Source organism: Heterocephalus glaber, unplaced genomic scaffold, assembly GCF_053883595.1.
Source record: "Heterocephalus glaber isolate CG9 unplaced genomic scaffold, H.glaber_assembly_v1.0 deba00001461, whole genome shotgun sequence".
NCBI lineage: Eukaryota > Metazoa > Chordata > Mammalia > Rodentia > Bathyergidae > Heterocephalus > Heterocephalus glaber.
In genome coordinates, this window is record NW_028258308.1 from 3,010,200 (window position 1) to 3,031,154 (window position 20,955).

The window sequence follows — 20,955 nt, forward strand, 5'->3', positions numbered from 1 at the left end:
TAAAGATGTGGCACCACTGAGCTAAATCCCTGACCCCCATGGGGTGTATTTTAGAGAAAAACTCATGTGTAGCCAAAAAGAACAAAAAGAATGTGTATTCTGAATTTGTCGAGTGAAACACTCTTTAAATACCTGTTAAGTCCATTTGTTCAAGAGTTTGATTGAATTCTAGTATTTCTTTGCTTATTTTTTGTTTAGTTGATCTATTTATTTGTGACAGTGGGGTATTGAGTTCCCTCATTACTATTGTATTAGTGTTTATTTGATTTTTCATGTTGGTTCATATTTGTTTTATATAGTTGTGTGTACTGGTATTTGGTGCATATATATTTATGATTGTCATCTCTTCCTCTTGGATTGTTCCCTTTACAAGCATGTAGTGGCCTTCTTTGTCTCTCTTTCTCTCTCTCTCTCTCTCTCTCTCTCTCTCTCTCTCTCTCTCTCTCTCTCAATTAGTGTCAGTTTGAAATCTATTTGATCTGCATATAGAATACTTCTGCTTTTTTTCGGGTTCCTCACATGGAGTATTGTTTTCCACCCTTTAACTTTCAGTCTATGAGTTTTTATTGAATTATGTATGGCTTTTTTATGCAGCATACTGTTGCATCTTGCTTCTTGTCCCATTCTGCCAGTCTATTTCTTTTGATTGGTGAATTGAGATTATTAATATTGATGAGTATAACTGATATGTATTGACTTATCCTTGTCATGACCTTTTCTTTTTGTTGGATTCTTCCCCTTTGCATTTAATTCCTTGTCTTGCCTGATGAATTCATTCTACTGGGCTTTCTGGGGTTGTGATCCTCATTGTCTTTTTCTAGAATAGTGTCTAAAATTTTTTGAGTGCTGGTTTGGTATTCGTGAAGTTCCTCAGGTTGTCTTTGTCATGAAAGTATTGTATTTCTCCATCAATTTTGAAAGATGGTTTTGCAGGGTACATCAATCTGGGTTAGAGGTTGTTTTCTTTTAGGGCTTGAAATACTTCACTCGAGGCTCTTCCTGCCTTCAGTGTTTGTATTGAGAAGTCTCTTGTGATTCTGATGGGTTTTCCTTTGTATGTGATTTGTTTCTTTTCTCTAACTGCTTGTTGGATTTTTCTCTTCTGTTGGGTTTCTGGAATCTTAACAATTATATGCCTAGATGTAGATTTTTTCTGATCAAAGGTAGTTGTAGTCCTATATGCCTCACTTATCTGTATGTCAAATTCTTTTTCCCAGCTTGGGAAGTTTTCTGCCATTACTTCTGTGAAGAGTTTTTTCATGTCATTTGTACTTTTTCTGGCTTTTTCATGGACTCCTATCAGTCTTATGCTATTCTTCTTTGCATCATCTAGTAGCTGCTGGATTGATTTCTCATGGCCCCTCACTATTTTTAAGAATTTTTTCTTTACTTGGTCACTAATCCCAGTCCTATCTTGTATATCTGATATTCTGTCCTCACAATGGCTCATTCTGCTATGTAAACTTTCAATGGAGTTTTTACTCTCCTGGATATCTGTTTATATCTGTTTTATGAATTCCATTTGTTTCCTATTCTGGTGTTCTATCATGTTCCTCAGCTCCTCTATATTTTTATCTGTGTCTGCTCTGGAGTTATTAATCGTGTCTTTCACTATGGACTCTGTCTCTGTTGTTAACTGAGAAATTATTTCTGATTTCCTTTTTTCCAGATCCTCTTTTTTGGCCAGTTCAGGGAGTCCAAGGAGTTGACTATCAGATTGTTCCATCTCATTGGCCCCTGGGGTTGCCTTAGGTGATCTGGAAGTCTGGTTTTGAGACTTGTTTATGTGTCTTCTCATTTGAATAGTTGCAGCCTCCTGTGACTTTGTTGAGGTGACTTTGCTCACCCAGTGTTCTTCAATTCTCAGCAAGCCTCAGAGAGACCTTCCCTCTGCTGCTCACCACTGTGCCAATTCCTGGGTTCAGAATGGTGACCTTCTGCAACTCTGCACTGTGCTCTTGTCCACACAGTGTTTCAGCTGGGGTCTGAGCACACTTGGGATGGTATTTGGGTGTGTCTCTGGCTGGAGCCTGCCCACCTGCATAGCTGTTGTCTGGGAGGGTCTTTGGCTGTGGGCTTTGCTCCCAAGTCACTGATATCTGAGCTGACTCCTGACTGCAGTCTGCATGCACTTACTGATGGTGTCTGGGCAGGCCCCTAGCTATTGCTTGTGTGCCTGTGCAGCTCTTTTCCAGGCAGTATTTTGCCTGGGGCCTGTGGGCTGAAGCTGGTGGTGTCTTGCCAGGGCCCTGGCTAGGATCTGCCCACACCCATGCCTTTCTGATCCATGCAGGCTTCTCACTGGGATCTACATGTGCTTCTACCTCTTGAATCTTGCCACCTCTCTTTTATTTTGGCCTTTCAATTATTAATAATTTGGGTCTCTAACATTACAGAAACCATGGGATATGTAACCTGTGTCCAATTTATTTCACTTACTGCTATGGTTTCAAGATCCACCCATTTTCCTACAAAAGATGGACTTATATTTCACATACATCATTTAGTTATTGTGATTTCTACTGGTACAAACATGAGTGTGTGTATTACAATAATATGCTGGCTTTAATTCTTTCAAGAAGGTAACTACAAAAGGTTTAACCAGGTCAAGTACAGTTCCTAGCTTTAGTTTTTTGAGGAATACACATACTGATTTCCATAGTGTTTGTATTATTAGTTTACATTCCCACCAACAAGGTGGAAGTGTTCCTTTTACCCCCAAACCTCACCAGCACTTAATGTTTTTTGAGTCCTTGGTAATGACCATTCTTCTGGGTCAACGTGGAATCTCAGGGTTTTAATTTACATTTCCCTTATGTCCAAAGATGCAGAATATTTTTTCATGTACTTATTGGCCATTTGTACTTCTGAAAAGTTTCTATTCATTTCAATTACCTATTTTTTTATTTGATCTTTTATTTTTTGTAGTCTTTATGTTGTTGTTGTTGTTGTTGTTGTTGTTTCTTTATATAGTCTAGACATTAGTCCTCTAAGAAGTAGAGAGAAAACATTTTTTACCATTATGTAAGTTGTCTCTTTATTCTGTTGGTTATGTTCTTTGCAGTGCAGAAAGTTTTAAATTTTTTATAATTTCATTTGATGACACATAGTACTACATCTTGTATGAATAGAGTTCTATTGAGGAAGTCCTTATCTGACTATATCTCCAAGAGTTTTACTATATTTTTCTTTAAGAATCCTTCATATCTAATTCTGATTTATTTTGACTTCCTTTTAATACAGGGTGAGAGATATGGATCTAGATTCATTCTTTTGCATGTCAACAAGTTCTCTCAGCACCATTTGTTGAACAGCCATCTTTACTTCAGTGTATGTTACTGTCAAAAATCAGAGGGCTGAAGGTGACTGGGATTGTTTCTGCCTTCTCTATTCTATTCATTTGATCAACATGTGAGTTTTTGTGCCAGTACCATGCTGTTTTTACAACTATAGCTTTGTCATATAACTTGAAGTCCAAGATTGTGATGCTTCCTGCTTTGATCTAGTTGCTCAGGATTGCTTTGGCTATTTTGTGTTTTCTGGTTCCATATACATTTTAGAATTTTTTCTATATATGGAAAATGCTGATGGCATTTTGGTTGGAATTGCATTAAATCTTTATATAATTTTTTATATTATGGCCATTTTGGCAACATTTTTCTGCCTATTCAAGAACAGGGGGTGTCTTTCCATTGTCTAATGTGCTCTTCAATCTCTTTTCAGAGAAATATAATTTTCATTGTAGAGGACTTTCACTTCTTTCATTAGGTTAATTCCTAGGTCTTTAATTTTTTTGTAACTATTGTAAATAGAATTGTTTTCCTGATTTCCTACTAAGTGAATTAATTTTTGATGCACGGAACACTATTGATTTTTGTTTATTTTGTATTCTGCCCCTTTGCTGAAGTTGTTCTAAGAATCTTTTGGTCAGGTCTTTGAATCTTCCATATAAAAAATCATACCATCTGTGAATGAGGATAGTTTGACCTCACTGAATTCCCCTTCTTTTTGTGTTTCACTGTTTCTCTGACTAGAGTTTTGAGTACTATATTGAAAAGGAATGGTGAGAATACACACATTTGTTTTGTTTCTGATTTTAAAGGGACTGCTTTCAGTTTTTCCTCATTTAGTATGATGTTGCCAATGGGTTTGTTAAAACAGGCTTTTATTAGTTTAAAGTAAAGTCCTCATTTACCCATTTTAATCAGGGTTTATATCATGAATGGATTATGAATTTGGTCACAGAGTTTTTATGCATCTATTGAGATAATCATGTGACTCTTATCCTTACTTCTCTTCATGTAGTAAATTATATTTATTGATTAAATATATTACACATTTCTTATATCAAGAAAGTTGACTTGGTAATGGTTTATAATCTTAATAATATATTGCATACTGGTTATAAGTGTCTTGTTGAGGATTTTCCTTCTTTGAAGAAATTGGCTTGTCATTTCCTATTCTTCTTCCTCTTCTTCTTCTTCTTTTTCTTTTTCTTCTTCTTGCTCAGTCCTTGTGCAGTTTTGTTATCAGAGTAATAACACCTTTAAAGAATAAATTTGGCAATGTTTCTTCCTTTTCAGTTTCATGAAAGAGCTTGAGGACTATTAGCATTAGTTTTTCTCTGAAGTTCTGGTAAAATTCAGTGATTAGTCAATTGGATCCTGGGACTTTCACATTTAGTAGGATTTTTATTTTTCTTTCATTTTATTGCCTATTATTGGTCAATTCACAGTTTTTATATCTTCTTGTTTCAGTTCTGTTGAATAAAATATGCCAAGGAATTAATATTTTTTTCTAGAAATAGTCATAGAGTGGTTGTCCCTCATGTACAAAATATAGGTTTCAATGCCTAGTATTGACATATATATCTATAGATCTGTGTGTGTGCATGCACAGGTGTGTGTGTGGTATGACCAAAATATATGATAAATGTTAAAATTGTTTTAAAAGAAAGTTTAACAAGAAACACACTGCGATTAGTCATTCAAATTTCATTCAAAATTCATTTGGAACAACAAGAGACCCAGAATAGCAAAAGCAATTCTAGGTAACAGACACATGGCAGGGGTATCACAATCTCCAACCTGCAACTCTACTACAAAGCTACTGTGATAAAAACAGCATGGAACTGGCAAAGAAACAGACTTGAAGACCAGTGGAACAGATTAGAAGATGCAGAAACAATGCAAGACACACTCAGTCATCTCATCTTCGATAAAGGAGCCGAACATCTTCACTGGAGGAAAGATAGCCTCTTTAATAAATGGTGCTGGAAAAATTGGGCTTCAACTTGACAAAGATTAAAACTAGACCTGTATCTCTCACCATGCACTAAACTAAAATCAAAATGGATTAAAGATCTAAATATTAAAATAGAAACCCTGAACCAGTTGGAACAGAGGTTAGGTAGAACCCTTGAAGACATTGGTGTAGGAAAAGATTTTATGAACAAAACCTCAGTTGCCTGTGAACTAGCACAAACAATCAAAGAGTGGGATCTCTTCTTATTAAAAGGCTTCTGCACAGCAAGAGAAACCACCAGCAGTGTGAAGAGAAAACCCACAATGTGGGAAAAAATCTTCACCTGCTCTTCCTCAGACAAAGGTCTACTATCTTGAATCTATAAAGAACTTAAAAAGATCAGACCTCCCAAATTTAAAGACCCTATCCAAAAATGGGCATCTGAAATGAACAGACATTTCTCAGACAAAGAAGTAGAAATAGCAAAGAAATACATGAAAAAATGTTCAACATCACTGGTCATTCGAGAGATGCAAATGAAAACAATGCTGAGTTTCCACTTCACTCCAGAAAGAATGGCTGCTATGATGAAATCAACCAATAACAAATGCTGGCGGGGCTGTGGGGAGAGAGGAACCCAGCTCCACTGCTGGTGGGAGTGTAGACTGGTTCAAGCACTGTGGAAATCAGTATGGAGATACCTCAAAGAACTAGGACTGGAAGTCCCAGTTGAACCCTGCTATTCCACTGCTGGGGATCTACCCCAAAGAATTAAAAGAATCATACCATAGTGATATTTGTGTGCCCATGTTCATAGCAGCACAGTTTGTAATAGCTAAAACTTGGAAACAGCCCAAATGCCCATCAACTGGAGACTGGATCAAGAAAATGTGGTTTTTTAATAAAATGGAGTACTACTCAGCCATAAAAAATGAGAAATTAGAGACATTTATAACTAAGTGGATGCACATTGAGGCAATACTCTTAAGTGAAATAAATAGGACACACATGAATAAATTCTGAATAGTTTTTCTGGTGTGAGAAACTGAAAGTGTAAATAAGGACTAAAATGTGTAATAGGTAATGTGAAATAGGAAGAAAAGGGGCAAAGGGGAAGGAAGTGGGAGGGCTAGAGGAAAGGACAGAAGGGAATGGGATGAATATGAGAAAATAGAAAAATAGGAACAAAATCTTTGTAAATACGGAGGAATGGAGGGGTTGAAGGGAGGGCTCGGCAAGGGTGAAAAATAAGAACCAAGAGAGACTATGTAGAGGTGCAAATTTCCAATGATGAATGTCATTATATTGTATACCTAAAATGTACCAATGATTAGAATGAATAATCGAAAATGTAAATTAGGAAGAGAAGGTCCAAAGGGGTAGGGGTAGTGGGAGGGGTAGGGGAAAGGAAAGAAGTGAAAGGAAAAATGCTGAGAAATGGAAAAAATGGAAATAAAGTCTTTGTAAATAGGGAAGGGTGGAGGGGGTGAAGGGAGGGCTAGGAATAGGGAAAAAAATAAGAACCAAGATGCATTATGTAAAGGTACAATTCCTAGTGAGAAATGTAATTGTGTTGTATACCTACAATGTACCAATAAAAGAATTTAATAAAAATAAATAAATAAATAAATATCACAACCAATTTAAAAAAAAGAAAGAAAGTTTAACAAAAGACACATTGTCATTAGTCTTCCTCAAAATACACTCACTTGCAACAATCTATCTTATTATTCTTGCCACTTTCTAGAGCAGTTCCAGAAGTCTTTTTTTTTTTATTAAATTCTTTTATTGGTACATTGTAGGTATACAACACAATTACATTTCTCATTGGAAATTGTACCTTTACACAATGCATCTTGGTTCTTATTTTTTCCCCATTCCTAGCCCTCGCTTCACTCCCTTCACCCTTCCCTATTTACAAAGACTTTATTCCCATTTTTTCCATTTCTCAGCATTTTTCCTTTCCCTTCTTTCCTTTCCCCTACCCCTCCCACTACCCCTACCCCTTTGGACCTTCTCTTCCTAATTTACATTTTCGATTATTCATTCTAATCATTGGTACATTTTAGGTATACAATATAATGACATTCATCATTGGAAATTTGCACCTCTACATAGTCTCTCTTGGTTCTTATTTTTCACCCTTGCCGAGCCCTCCCTTCAACCCCTCCATTCCTCCGTATTTACAAAGATTTTGTTCCTATTTTTCTATTTTCTCATATTCATCCCATTCCCTCTTTCCTTTCCCCTAGCCCTCCCACTTTCTTCCCCTTTGTTCCTTTTCTTCCTATTTCACATTACCTATTACACATTTTAGTCCTTATTTACACTTTCAGTTTCTCACACCAGAGAAACTATTCAGAATTTATTCATGTGTGTCCTATTTATTTCACTTAAGAGTATTGCCTCAATGTGCATCCACTTAGTTATAAATGTCTCTAATTTCTCATTTTTTATGGCTGAGTAGTACTCCATTTTATTAAAAAACCACATTTTCTTGATCCAGTCTCCAGTTGATGGGCATTTGGGCTGTTTCCAAGTTTTAGCTATTACAAACTGTGCTGCTATGAACATGGGCACACAAATATCACTATGGTATGATTCTTTTAATTCTTTGGGGTAGATCCCCAGCAGTGGAATAGCAGGGTTCAACTGGGACTTCCAGTCCTAGTTCTTTGAGGTATCTCCATACTGATTTCCACAGTGCTTGAACCAGTCTACACTCCCACCAGCAGTGGAGCTGGGTTCCTCTCTCCCCACAGCCCCGCCAGCATTTGTTATTGGTTGATTTCATCATAGCAGCCATTCTTTCTGGAGTGAAGTGGAAACTCAGCATTGTTTTCATTTGCATCTCTCGAATGACCAGTGATGTTGAACATTTTTTCATGTATTTCTTTGCTATTTCTACTTCTTTGTCTGAGAAATGTCTGTTCATTTCAGATGCCCATTTTTGGATAGGGTCTTTAAATTTGGGAGGTCTGATCCTTTTAAGTTCTTTATAGATTCAAGATAGTAGACCTTTGTCTGAGGAAGAGCAGGTGAAGATTTTTTCCCACATTGTGGGTTTTCTCTTCACACTGCTGGTGGTTTCTCTTGCTGTGCAGAAGCCTTTTAATAAGAAGAGATCCCACTTGTTGATTGTTTGTGCTAGTTCACGGGCAACTGAGGTTTTGTTCATAAAATCTTTTCCTACACTGATGTCTTCAAGGGTTCTACCTAACCTCTGTTCCAACTGGTTCAGGGTTTCTATTTTAATATTTAGATCTTTAATCCATTTTGATTTTAGTTTAGTACATGGTGAGAGATACAGGTCTAGTTTTAATCTTTGTCAAGGTGAAGCCCAATTTTTCCAGCACCATTTATTAAAGAGGTTATCTTTCCTCCAGTGAGGGTGTTTGGCTCCTTTTTCAAAGATGAGATGACTGAGTGTGTCTGGCGTTGCTTCTACATCTTCTAATCTGTTCCACTGGTCTTCAAGTCTGTTTCTTTGCCAGTACCATGCTGTTTTTATCACAGTAGCTTTGTAGTAGAGTTGCAGGTTGGAGACTGTGATACCCCCTGCCATGTCTCTGTTACCTAGAATTGCTTTTGCTATTCTGGGTCTCTTGTTGTTCCAAATGAATTCTTGGATTGTTTTCTCAAGGTCCATGAAGTATGCTGTTGGGATCTCAATTGGAATTGCATTAAATCTATATAGCAGTTTTGGAAGTATGGCCATTTTCACTCTATTAATCCTTCCTAGCCAGGAGCAGGGGATGTCTGTCCATTTTCTGATATCATCTTCAATCTCCCTTTTCAGAGTGACATAGTTTTCAGAGAAGAGGTCTTTGATTTCTTTTGTTAGGTTGATTCCTATGTATTTCAGTTTTTTGGATGCTATTGTGAAAGGAATTATTTGCCCTATTTCTCTCTCAGTGAGTCTGTCATTCGTGTAGAGGAAAGCTATTGATTTTTGTGTGTTGACCTTGTAAGCAGCTACATTACCGAATTTGGTTATGAAGTCTAGAAGACTTTTGGTGGAGTTCTTGGGGTCTTCTATATAGACTATCATGTCATCTGCAAATAATGGCAATTTGACTTCTTCATTACCTATCTGTATTCCTTTTATTTCTTTCTCTTGTCTAATTGCCGTGGCTAATGTTTCCAGAACTATATTGAACAAGAGTGGTGATAGTGGACATCCTTGTCTTGTTCCTGATTTGAGTGTGAAGGATTTCAGTTTTTGACCATTTAATATGATATTGGCTGTTGGTTTTTCATAGATGGCTTCTATCAGTTTGAGGTAGAGACCATCTATTCCAATTTTTTGGAGGGTTTTATCATAAATGCATGTTGGATTGTGTCAAATGCTTTTTCTGCATCTATGGAGATAATCATATGGTTTCTGTCCTTGGCTCTATTGATATAGTGTATTACATTGATTGATTTGCGTATATTGAACTATCCCTGCATCCCTGGGATGAATCCCACTTGATCCGGGTGTATGATCTTCTTGATGATCTTCTGCATTCTGTCTGCCAGTATCTTATTAAGGATTTTTGCATCTATGTTCATTAGTGAGATTGGCCTATAGTTCTCTTTTTCAGTTGGGTCTTTCTCTGCTTTGGGGATCAAGGTGATGCTTGCTTCCAGGAATGAATTTGGGAGTATTGCTTCCCTTTCAATTTCATTGAAGAGTTTAAACAGTTGTGGCAGCAGTTCCTCTCTAAATGTCTTGTAGAATTCAGCAGTGAAGCCATCAGGGCCCAGGCTTTTCTTAGTTGATAAGTTTTTAATTATGTTTTCAATTTCATTGGTTGATATTGGGTTGTTCAGAATTTTTAGGTCTTCATTCAACTTTGGTAATTCATATATATCTAGATCTGTCCATTTCTTCTGTTTTGTCCATCTTATTGGTGTATAGGTTCTGGAAGTAGGTATGGATGATCCTCTGGATTTCTGCTGGGTCTGTTGTAATTTCACCCTTTTCCTTCCTAATTGCATGGATATGGGCCTTTTCTTTCCTTGTTCTGACAAGGTTGGCTAAGGGTTTATCAATTTTGTTGATTCTTTCGAAGAACCAACTCTTGGCTTCATTGATTTTTTGTATCATTCTCTTAGTCTCCATTTCATTGATTTCTGCTCTGATCTTTATAATTTCCTCCCTTGCATGAGTTTTGGGGTTGTCCTGCTCTTCTTTTTCTAGAAGCTTGAGGTTCAGCATCAGGTTCTTTAATTGGGCACATTCTGTTTTCCTAATATGAGTATTCACTGCTATGAAGTTCCCTCATAAGACTGCTTTCATTGTGTCCTGTAGATTCTGATATGTTGTATTGTCATTGTCATTTAATTGAAGGAACTGTCTGATTTCTTCTTTAATATCCTCTGTGACCCATTGGTTATTCAGAAGTGTGTTGTTCAATTTCCACATGTTTATGAAATTTTTTGAGTTTCTTTTGCTATGGATCTCCAATTTCATCACACTATGGTCTGATAATGTACAGGGGATAACTTCAATTCCTTTGCACTTACTTAAACATGTTCTATGTGTGAGTATGTGGCCTATTTTGGAGAATAACCTATGTGCAGCTGAGAAGAATGTGTATTCTGATTTTGTGGAGTGGACAACTCTGTAAACATCTGTTAAGTTCATTTGTTGAAGAGTTCGATTGAGTTCTAGTATTTCATTACTTATTTTTAGTCTAGTTGATCTATCTATTTGTGACAGTGGGGTGTTGAGTTCCCCCACTACAATTGTATTAGTGCATATATGACTTTTCATGTCCGTTAGTATTTGTTTTATATAGTTAGGTGCCCTAGTGATTTTTGCATTGATATTTATGATTGTCATGTTTTCCTCTGCATTGTTCCCTTTACAAGGATGTAGTGTCCTTCTTCATCTCTCTTAATCAGTGTTGATTTGAAATCTACTTGATCTGCCAAGAGGATAGCTACTCCTGCTTTTTTTCAGGTTCCTGTCACATGCAGTATTGCTTTCCACCCTTTAACTTTCAGTCTATGAGTTTCCTTTTGAATTAAGTGTATTTCTTGTATGCAGCATATTGTTGGATTTTGCTCCTTGACCCATTCTGCCAGTCTATTTCTTTTGATTGGTGAATTGAGACCATTAACATTGATGGTTATAACTGAAACGTATTGACTTGTCATTGCCATGACTTTTTCGTTTTGTTGGGTTCTCCCCCTTTACATTTAATTTCTTGTCATGCCAGATGGGTTCATTCTGATTTGTTTCCTGGGTTTGTGATTCTCTATGTCTGTTCCTAGGATATTGTGTAAAATTCTTTGGAGTGCTGGTTTGGTATTCACGAAGTTCCTAAGGTGCTCTTTGTCATGAAAGTATCTTATTTCTCCATCCATTTTGAAAGACAGTTTTGCAGGGTACATCAATCTCGGTTGGAGGCTGTTTTCTTTTAGGGCTTGGAATATGTCATTCCAAGCTCTTCTTGCCTTGATGGTTTGTGTTGAGAAGTGTGCTGTGATTCTGATGGGCTTTCCTTTGTATGTGATTTGTTTCTTTTCTCTAACTGCCTGGAGAACTTTGTTCTTCTGTTGTGTTTCTGGAATCTTCACAATTATATGCCGATGTGTAGATTTTTTTTGATCAAGGCTATTTGGAGTCCTATATGCCTCACTTATATGTATGTCAAGCTCTTCATCCCTGCTTGGGAAGTTTTCTGCATTATTTCTGTGAAGAGATTTTTTTTGTCATCTCCACTCTCTCCTGTTTCTTCACTGAGCCCAATCAGTCTTATGTTATTCTTCTTTGCATCATCTAGCAGCTGCTGGATTGATTTCCAATGTTCCCTTATAATTTTGAAGAAATTTTTCTTTTCCTGGTCACTAGTTGCAATCTTATCTTCTCTATCTGAAATTCTGTCCTCACATGGGCTCATTCTGCTGTGTAGACTTTCAATGGAGTTTTTCATGTCCTGGAAATCTATTTGCATCTGTTTTATGGATTCCATTTGTTTCTTATGTTGGGATTCCATCATGTTCCTGAGCTCCTCTCTAGATTTATTAATCATGTCTTGCACTAGGAGCACAATTTCTCCTGTTATGTGAGAAATTATTTCTGATTTCATCTTTTCCAGATCCCCTTTTGTTGCCAGTTCAGTGGGTCCAGGTGGTTGAGTATCAGAGTGTTCCATCTCATTTCCCTTTGGTGTTGCTGTAGGTGATCTGGAAGTCTGGTTTTGAGATTATGTGTTTACTCATTTTGACTGGGGTGAGGGGCTGTTAGCACCTGCACAGATTACCTCCTCTGAGTTGGGTGAGGTAGGACAGGGGCCGGGAGCAGTGATAGGGATGGTGACCCAAAAGCCCTTTCCTGTGGGCTGGGAGCAGCCGGAGGGATGGTGGACAGGAAACCCCTTCCTCTGGACCAGGAGCAGCGGGACAGAAGGTGGCCCAAAAGCCCTTTCCTCTGGGCTGGGAGCAGCGGGAGAGATGGTGACTGGGAAGCCCCTTCCTCTGGACCAGGAGCAGTGGGATGGTGGCTCAGAACCCCCTACCTCTGGACTGGGAGTTGTGGGAGGGATGGTGGCCTGGAATCCCCTTCCTCTGGGCCCTGTAGCAGCAGGACAGAAGGTGGCCCAAAAGCTCTTTCCTTAGGGCTGGGAGCAGAGGGAGGGATGGTGACCAGGAAGCCCCTTCCTCTGGACCAGGTCCAGTGGGACAGCTGCTCAGAAGCCCCTACCTCTGTGCTGGGAGCAGCGGGCCTCAGTACCTTGGTCTGGTGGCCTGGTGTCCTCTGCATCTTCGTAGTGTGGAACTAGGTGGCTGCCTGTCTGCAGCGGGGTAATTCAGCATCTTACGCATGACTCGGGACCTTGGTAGTGCGTGCACAGACCTGCCTGTCTGCAGCGGGCTGATTTGGTGTGTTCCACATGCTGGAAGCCTTCTTTTGAGAGTGTCTTTATGAGATATAACAAAAAATATGATAAATGGTACTGTCATATGTAATCCAATTAAAAGTCAAGCTCATAAAACTTAGTTGTTGTGGGGGATAGGGAGCAATCTCCAAGCAAGGCAGCAAGATAGACAAGGGATTCTTCCATGGGATAAGTGCAGAACAGGATAATTTGTTCAGGAACAAGCAGAAGAAACTACTGAAGCAGCTGAAATTTACAGAATGCCTAGAAAAAAAGGTGAACATGAGCAAAGTAAACTTGGAGGTTGTAAAGCCTTGGATAACAAAATGAGTAACAGAAATCCTTGGATTTGAAGATGATGTTGTGATTGAGTTTATATTCAACCAGCTGAAATTGAAGAATCTAGATTCCAAAATGATGCAAATCAACCTGCCTAGGTTTTTGAATGGGAAAAATTCTAGAGAATTTGTGGAAGAACTGTGGCCCCTGCTGTTAAGTGCACAAGAAAATATCTCTGGAATCCCTTCTGCTTTCCTAGAACTAAAGAAAGAAGAAATAGAACAGAGACAGATTGAACAAGAAAAATTGGCATTGATGAAAAAGCAAGATGAAGACAAAGATAAATGGGACAAAGAAGAAAAAGAAAGCAGTGGAGAAAAAAGGGAGAGTTCTCAAAGCCTAAGAAGAAGCAAATCCAGATCTCCTTCCCCTAGAAGATGATCTTCCCCTGTCAGGAGAGCAAGAAAGCACAGTTATTCTGGATCTCCCCATCACAGAATCAAGAGTCAGAGTAATTTCCCTGCTCCACAAAATAAGGAAAAAACTCCAGAGCACCCTGAACCTTCAGTGAAAGTAAAAGAACCTTCAGTACGAGAGGCCACATCATTCTCATCCTTCTCATTGATCAAGACAGTGCCATAGGTCCTGATCAAGATCATATTCACCTAGAAGGTGGCCAAGCCCAAGAAGGGATCATCTCCTCGAAGAAGAATTCCACCAAGATGAATGTCTCCTCCTCCGAGGCATAGAAGGAGTAGATCTCCAGTAAGACAAAGAAGGCGTTCATCAGCATCCTTGTCTGGGAGTACCTCATCATCCTCTTTATGTCGTTCCCAGTCACCACCAAAGAAACCTCCTCAGAGGACATCCAGACCCCTCGAAAAACTCGTAGGTTATCTCGATCAGCAAGTCCTCCAAGGCAAAGGCACAGGCCATCACCTCCAGCTACTCCACCACCAAAACTCCTCCTTCCCCAACACCCCAGCAACCAAACTGTACAAGAAAAAGTCATGTTTCTGTGTCGCCAGGGAGAACCTCAAGTAAAGTGACAAAATGTAAATGTACTGAGAAAAGAGAATCACCACCAGCAGCACCAAAGCCTAGAAAAGTAGAATTATCTGAATCTGAAGATGACAAAGGTGGCAAAATGGCTGCAGCCAATTCTGTGCAGCAAAGTCGTCAGTGCAGATGGCAGAACCAGAAGTCTTCATCTGACTCTGGCTCCTCCTCTTCCTCTGAAGATGAGGGACCCAAGCGATCCCATGTGAAAAATGGCGAGGTCAGCAGGCAGCGGAGACATTTCCTTTCCCGGAGTGCATCTCCGTCACCACAAAAGCGCCAAAAAGACCCTTCCCCTCATAGATGGAGGAGAAGTCTCTCCCCTCCACCCACCAGAAGGCTCTGATCTTCTCCGGCTCCTCCTCCTCGGCAGCGCAGATCTCCCACACCATCACGTCAACAAAGGACTCCCTCTCCTCTGCTTCGTTGGCTCACACCTTCCCCCCTAAGATACTCTCCTCCCATACAGAGGAGGTACTCTCCACCTCGAAAGAGAACGGCTTTGCTCCGCCCCCTCCTAAGAGAAAGGCATCACCATCCCTATCACCAAAGCGCCGGGTCTCCTCCTCTCCACCTCCCAAAGAAGCTCCCCAGTCACCAAGAAATGCTCACCTTCTCTCTCATCAAAGCGTAGGAAAGGGTCTTCCTTGGGGAGCCTCACTACCAGGGAGACCGGGTCACCATAACCAAACCGCATTCTCCCTCACCGCGCCCTCGAGCTCCTCAGACTGCATGTCCTCCACCTGTTCGAAGAGGAATATTGGCATCACCCCAAAGAAGGCAGTCCCCATCTCCAAGTACCAGGCCCATTAGAAGAGTCTCCAGAACTCCAGAACCTAAAAAGACAAAAAAGGCTGCCTCACCAAGTCCACAGTCTGTAAGAAGGGTTTCCTTCTCTCGATCTGTCTCTGGATCTCCTGAGCCAGCAGTGAAAAAGCCCCAGCACCTCCATGCCCTGTCCAGTCTCAGTCACCCTCTACAAATTGGTCACCAGTGGTGCCAGTCAAAAAGGCTAAAAACCCAAAGCCAAACCCATCACCAGCCAGGAATTCAAATCAAGAAGGAGGTGGGAAGAAAAAGAAGGACGAGAAACACAAAAAGGATAAGAAACACAAGAAGCACAAAAAACACAAGAAGAAAAAGGCTGTGGCTGCAGCCCTGGCTGCTCCTATAACCCCTGCAGCCATTGCTGCTGCCAAACTACATCAGCACAGGAAGAAGCGGAACAGCCACAGAGCCCAAGAAGGAGACCGAAAGTGAAGCTGAAGATAACCTTGTTGACTTAGAGAAGCACCTGCGGGAAAAGGCTCTGAGATTCATGCGGAAGGCTCAAGTGTCCCCACAGTCCTAGGTGGAAGTGTTTGTTAGGATGTAAATTTTACTTGGTTTGTACTCAATTCAATTTCAAAATTCCTAAAATGTATTTGAGCTTTAGGTTATAACATTTGTTGTAATAGTTGCTAGGTTGAAGTTCACCATGTAAAAAGGGGGCGCGGCATGTATTTACATTGCAAAAGGTGTTCATAGTGTATTCGTGACATTCTTTCATTGATAGCTGGCATAAATTCATTTAGAGTAAAGTATTTTAAGCCAAAGAAAATCTCTTTTATAAAAAAGGGGGTTTCAGTATTGTTGTCATTCTTATGGTTTCTTTAAATATCACTGGCTATTCCTAGGGGGGCTTCCCCCCTCTCTCATTTTTCCCTCTTTTCTTTTTTCTTTACTTTTTTTTATCATTTGAGTCTTCACACCCATTTAAATTATGCTTCCAACCTTATATGGTTTGTAAGCTTGTCCAAAAATAAGACCATTGTTGAAGTACCACAAAAGTATAAAAGAATATTCTAATGCCACAATCTTTCCTGTTGCCTGTGTAATTGCTGCTGAAATGAATCAGAATTCGAGCTCTAGAATGAGACAGAAAAATGAAAGCATGTTTTCTAGGACACAAGGTTTATATGGATGTGTAACAAGTTGATTTGGAACACTGGAATTGGATTCCATCCTGTTCTAGTCCTATCCCTGTCCCCCTCAGCAGCCCCCTGCCTCCTGTCCCTCACCTCTTATAAAGGCAGTTAACTCATTCCAGGAAGGATCCTTCAGCTACATGAAATTTTTGTTTTCTGAAATGTCATGGCTGCATTCATATTTTTGTCTTATTCTTTCAATTCAGATATATAAGTTTCAGAGCTCTTGTATTTGGAAGCTGGAAGGGCCGGGACTTTGAAATAGTGTCTTGGTTTCACTGTTTTTGTTTTTGTTTTAAACTAAAGCTATATGAAGCTTGTGGATTAAACAATAAATTTCAAAAATAAAAAAAAGAAGTTGTTGTGTCTTCATCTGCCTCACTGTATCTCACGCTGTTGACTGCTGGCTCTTCCTCAAAGTCATAGTGATCATGAAAGTTAAATTCAAAGTATCAGTATCAAGGCAGCCATGACAGCACAACTAAAGATACTCTCAAAAGAAAGCATGCATAATTTCTTCTTAAAGTGGCAAGAATGATTAAATATTATATTTGAAATGAGGGCTATTTTGATAGAGATTAATGGGAATGTGTCTTTTACTATAATAATATTTATTTACATAGCTACTCTAATTTTTTTATCATATCATGTATATGAATGTATACATGTAAAAGTCATACTATATATGTATTTTTTAAAAATTAGTTGAATTGCTTTATGGTATGAATTCTTTAATGGTAAACTATCCAAAAAAGAAATAAAAAACACAACCCACTTATAATAGCTACCAAAAAACGGGAATAAACCAAGGAGGTGAAATAACTCTATTGCTAAAAGCAAAAAATACTTATGAAAGAAACTGAAATAGCCACAAACAAATGCAAATGTACTGTATGCTTATAGATTAGAATTAATATTATCAATATCCCTTCACTATGCAAATCAATCTGCAGATTTAATGCAATCTGCATCCTATCAAAATACCAATGATTTCTTTCACAGAAAGAAAAAAACAAAACCTAAATTTCATATGGAACAAAATACCAAACAGCCAGAACAATCTTGAACAAAAGGATCAAAACGTAAGGCATCATGCTATCTTTTTAAAAAATATACTGCAAAGCTCTAGTAACCAAACAGTAAGGTATAGGCATAGTAACAGACTCATTAACCAGTGGGAAAGAGTAGAAAGCTGTATTAGTCAAATTTTAATCACTTGGACATAGACTTGACACCCTCCCAAAAAAGAAGAAGTTAAATTTGGCATATGGCTTCAGAAGACTCAGTTCTGCAAGACAGAAACCTCATAGTGGAAGGGCATGATAGAAAAGCTTCTTAGTTCATGGCAACCAGAACAGGAAAGTACCAACAGAGAGAAAGGGACAAGAGATGAGACATGGATGCAAGGTCACACTTCCATGACTCATGCAACCGTACCCAGAAGTATTTTTTCTCATCTGCCAGGCATTGAGAATCCAATCAAGTTGACATATCATGAGCAATTGCCACAAAAATCTCATATATAAACCCACAGATTTAAGCCAAATGATTTTCAATAAAGCTTATAGAAATGCATGTTGATAAATGAAGTGGAGGAAAATTGGATATTTACATGTGGAAGATTGAAATTAGACCCTTGTAGTTCATCATATAAAAATCAATTCAAAATGGATTTCTGACCTAAATATTGTATCTGAAAATATGAAACTATTAGATGAAACTAAGGAAAAACTGATATGATCTTATGCTAGAAAGAGATTTTTTTGTATATGACTTCAAACTCATATACAAAAGCAAAAATAGACATGGGATTTTATCAAACTAAAAATCTTCTTACTAGAAGGGAAACAGTAAACAGAGCAAAAAGACAACTACAGAATGGGAGAATATACTTGAAAATCAAACAACTGATGAGGGGCTAATATCCAAAATATATAAGGAGCTCTACTTTCACAAAAGAAAAAAGGATCAAGAAATGGAGGAAGGGAAAAGAGAGGGGAGTGGAATGGGATAAAAATAGAATTAAGACTTGTTATGTACATGTACCAACTTCCAACAATTAATGTAATCATTATGCACAGCAAACAACTCCTAATAAAAATAAAATATAAACAAAGTATATAAGGAGCACAAAAATTCAATAACAAGAAAAAGAGAGCTAATTTAAAAGTGAGCAAACAACCTAAACAAACATTTCTCTAAGGAAAAAATGGTCAAACATATATGAGAAAATGCTGAACACTTATTTTCAAGGAAAGGTAAATCAAAACCACAAAGAGATTCCATTCCAGTTAGACTGAACAACTAATTTCAAATCTTACCATAATTTTAGTTTTGGAAGATAACCAGAAATATGCCTTATTCTACTTCAAAGCACATTTAGAGACTACAAAAATCTGCCAACAAGAGTTGCTGTGCATGCTCTCTATAGTAGTCAATATGCTCAGTCAATGTGACTAACATTTCTTGCTCAAGATACAAGAAAATACCATTTATCATACCAATAATCAAGATTTGAATGAAGAAAATCAAGAAACTAATACCAACACCAAGATGAATATGAATGCAAGAGTAATCTGAAAAAGACTTTAAAACATTTTTCATTAAATACTTTAACAAAGAATTTGATATTCTCTTGAAACAAACTACAAGTAGGAAATCTAAGAAAAATAGAATTTGTAAAGAAGAACTGAACAGAATTTCTAAAATGAACAAATGTAGTAATAAAACAAACATTGCATGGATTTAACAGTGGAAATTACACAAGATAGCATTAGTGAACAAGAAGATGATCAATAGAATTCATCCAATTTAAATAACAAAGGAAATAGCTGGAAAAAAACACAGAATATTAAAGACTTGTGAGACAAAATAAAAGGACTAATATTCATATCATTGGAATCAAAGAAGGATGGGGAAAATGTGTGGGGCTGGAAGGTTTTCAATGAAATGATGGCTATAAAGCCCTAAATTTACCAAAGACATACATTTACAGATTGAAGATGCCTGGTGAAAAAAAAAAAAAAGGCTTTCTTTCTTTTTAAAAAATACATGCCAAGAAACACCTTAATCAAGCTTCAGAAAACTAAAGCAAGAAAAATATCAAAAGCAAAGAGAAAAACAGCACATAACTAATAACAGAGCATCAATTCAATTGACAAATCATTTCTCTTTTGAGGCCACAGTGGCCCAAGGAAATAGAGCAACAGTTTCCAAGACTAAAAATTTTTAAAAGATTACTGTAAGTCACAAGTTCTATATATTTGTTAGAAATGGAGAAGAAATAAAAACATAGTCTAATGAAGGAAAATTTTCCTAAGTGATTCAAGCAATGAAAATTGGGGGAAAAGTGTCTCTGAAGATAAGGAAATGATTGCAAATGAAATACTTAAATACAGAAAATACATAAGACAGTTACACTTAAAAGACAGAGAGGGTAGCTGTCCAAAAATCTCAATGCCAGGCGTGGTGGTGCATCCCTGTAGTCCTGGCACTTAGGAGGCTGAGGCAGGAGGATTGCCATGAGTTCAAGGCCAGCTAGTGCTACCTGGTGAGTTCAAGACCAGACTAGGAGGCCTCCAGGGCATGATACCACCACCCCCAGTGCAAAGGACCACAGCCACCCCCAGCTCTGGGGAGGAGCATTCCAGACCACCATACCACCAACCCCAGCACTGAAGAGATGAGCCATGTGGGAGCCTTCAGCACCCCCTGCCACCCTGTGGAAATGAGAAGACATGTAAACAAATCTCAATACCAGACTTCCAGATGACCTAAAGCAATTCCAAAGGAAAGCAAGATGGAATAATGTGATACTCAATGACCTGGACTCTCTGAACTGTCAAGAAAAGAGGTCTTGGAAAAAAATGAAATAAGAAATAATTTCTCAGATAACAGCAGAGATTGTGCCTACAGTGCAAGACATAAAACTTCTAGAGCGCACACAGAAAAAATAATAGAGGAGCTGAGGAACATGATGGAATCCCAACATAGGAGACAAATGGAATCCATAAAAGAGATGCAAATAGATTTCTAGGAGAATAAAAACTCCACTGAAAGTTTATGCAGAAGAATGAGCCAATGTGAGGACAGAATTTCAGATATACAAGATAAGATTTCAATTAGTGACTAGGAAAAGAAAAATTTCTTTAAAATAGTAAGGGACCATGAAATATTGATACAGCAGCTGCTAGACAATGCAAAGAAGAGTAACATAAGACTGAGTGGAGTCTGTGAAGAAACAGGAGAGAGTGCAGATGGCATTAAAAAAAACTATTCACAGAAGTGATAGCAGAAAACTTCCCAAGGAGGGGAAAAGAACTTTACATACAGATAAGTGAGGCATATAGGACTCCAACTAGCCTCGATCAAAAAAAATCCTATGATTCCAAAAACCCAACAGAAGATAAAAATTCTACAAGCAGTTAGAGAAAAGAAACAAATCACATACAAAGAAAAGTTCATCAGAATCACAGCAGACTTCTCAACACAAACCATCAAGGCAAGAAGAGCTTGGAGTGATGTATTTCAAGCCC

The 20,955-nt window shown here is 38.2% G+C and overlaps 1 pseudogene; it reads left to right on the plus strand.

Annotated features, from left to right (window-relative positions):
- Positions 1-12,445: 12,445 nt before the first annotated feature.
- Positions 12,446-15,923, plus strand: LOC101720582 (serine/arginine repetitive matrix protein 1 pseudogene; annotated as a pseudogene).
- Positions 15,924-20,955: the final 5,032 nt, after the last annotated feature.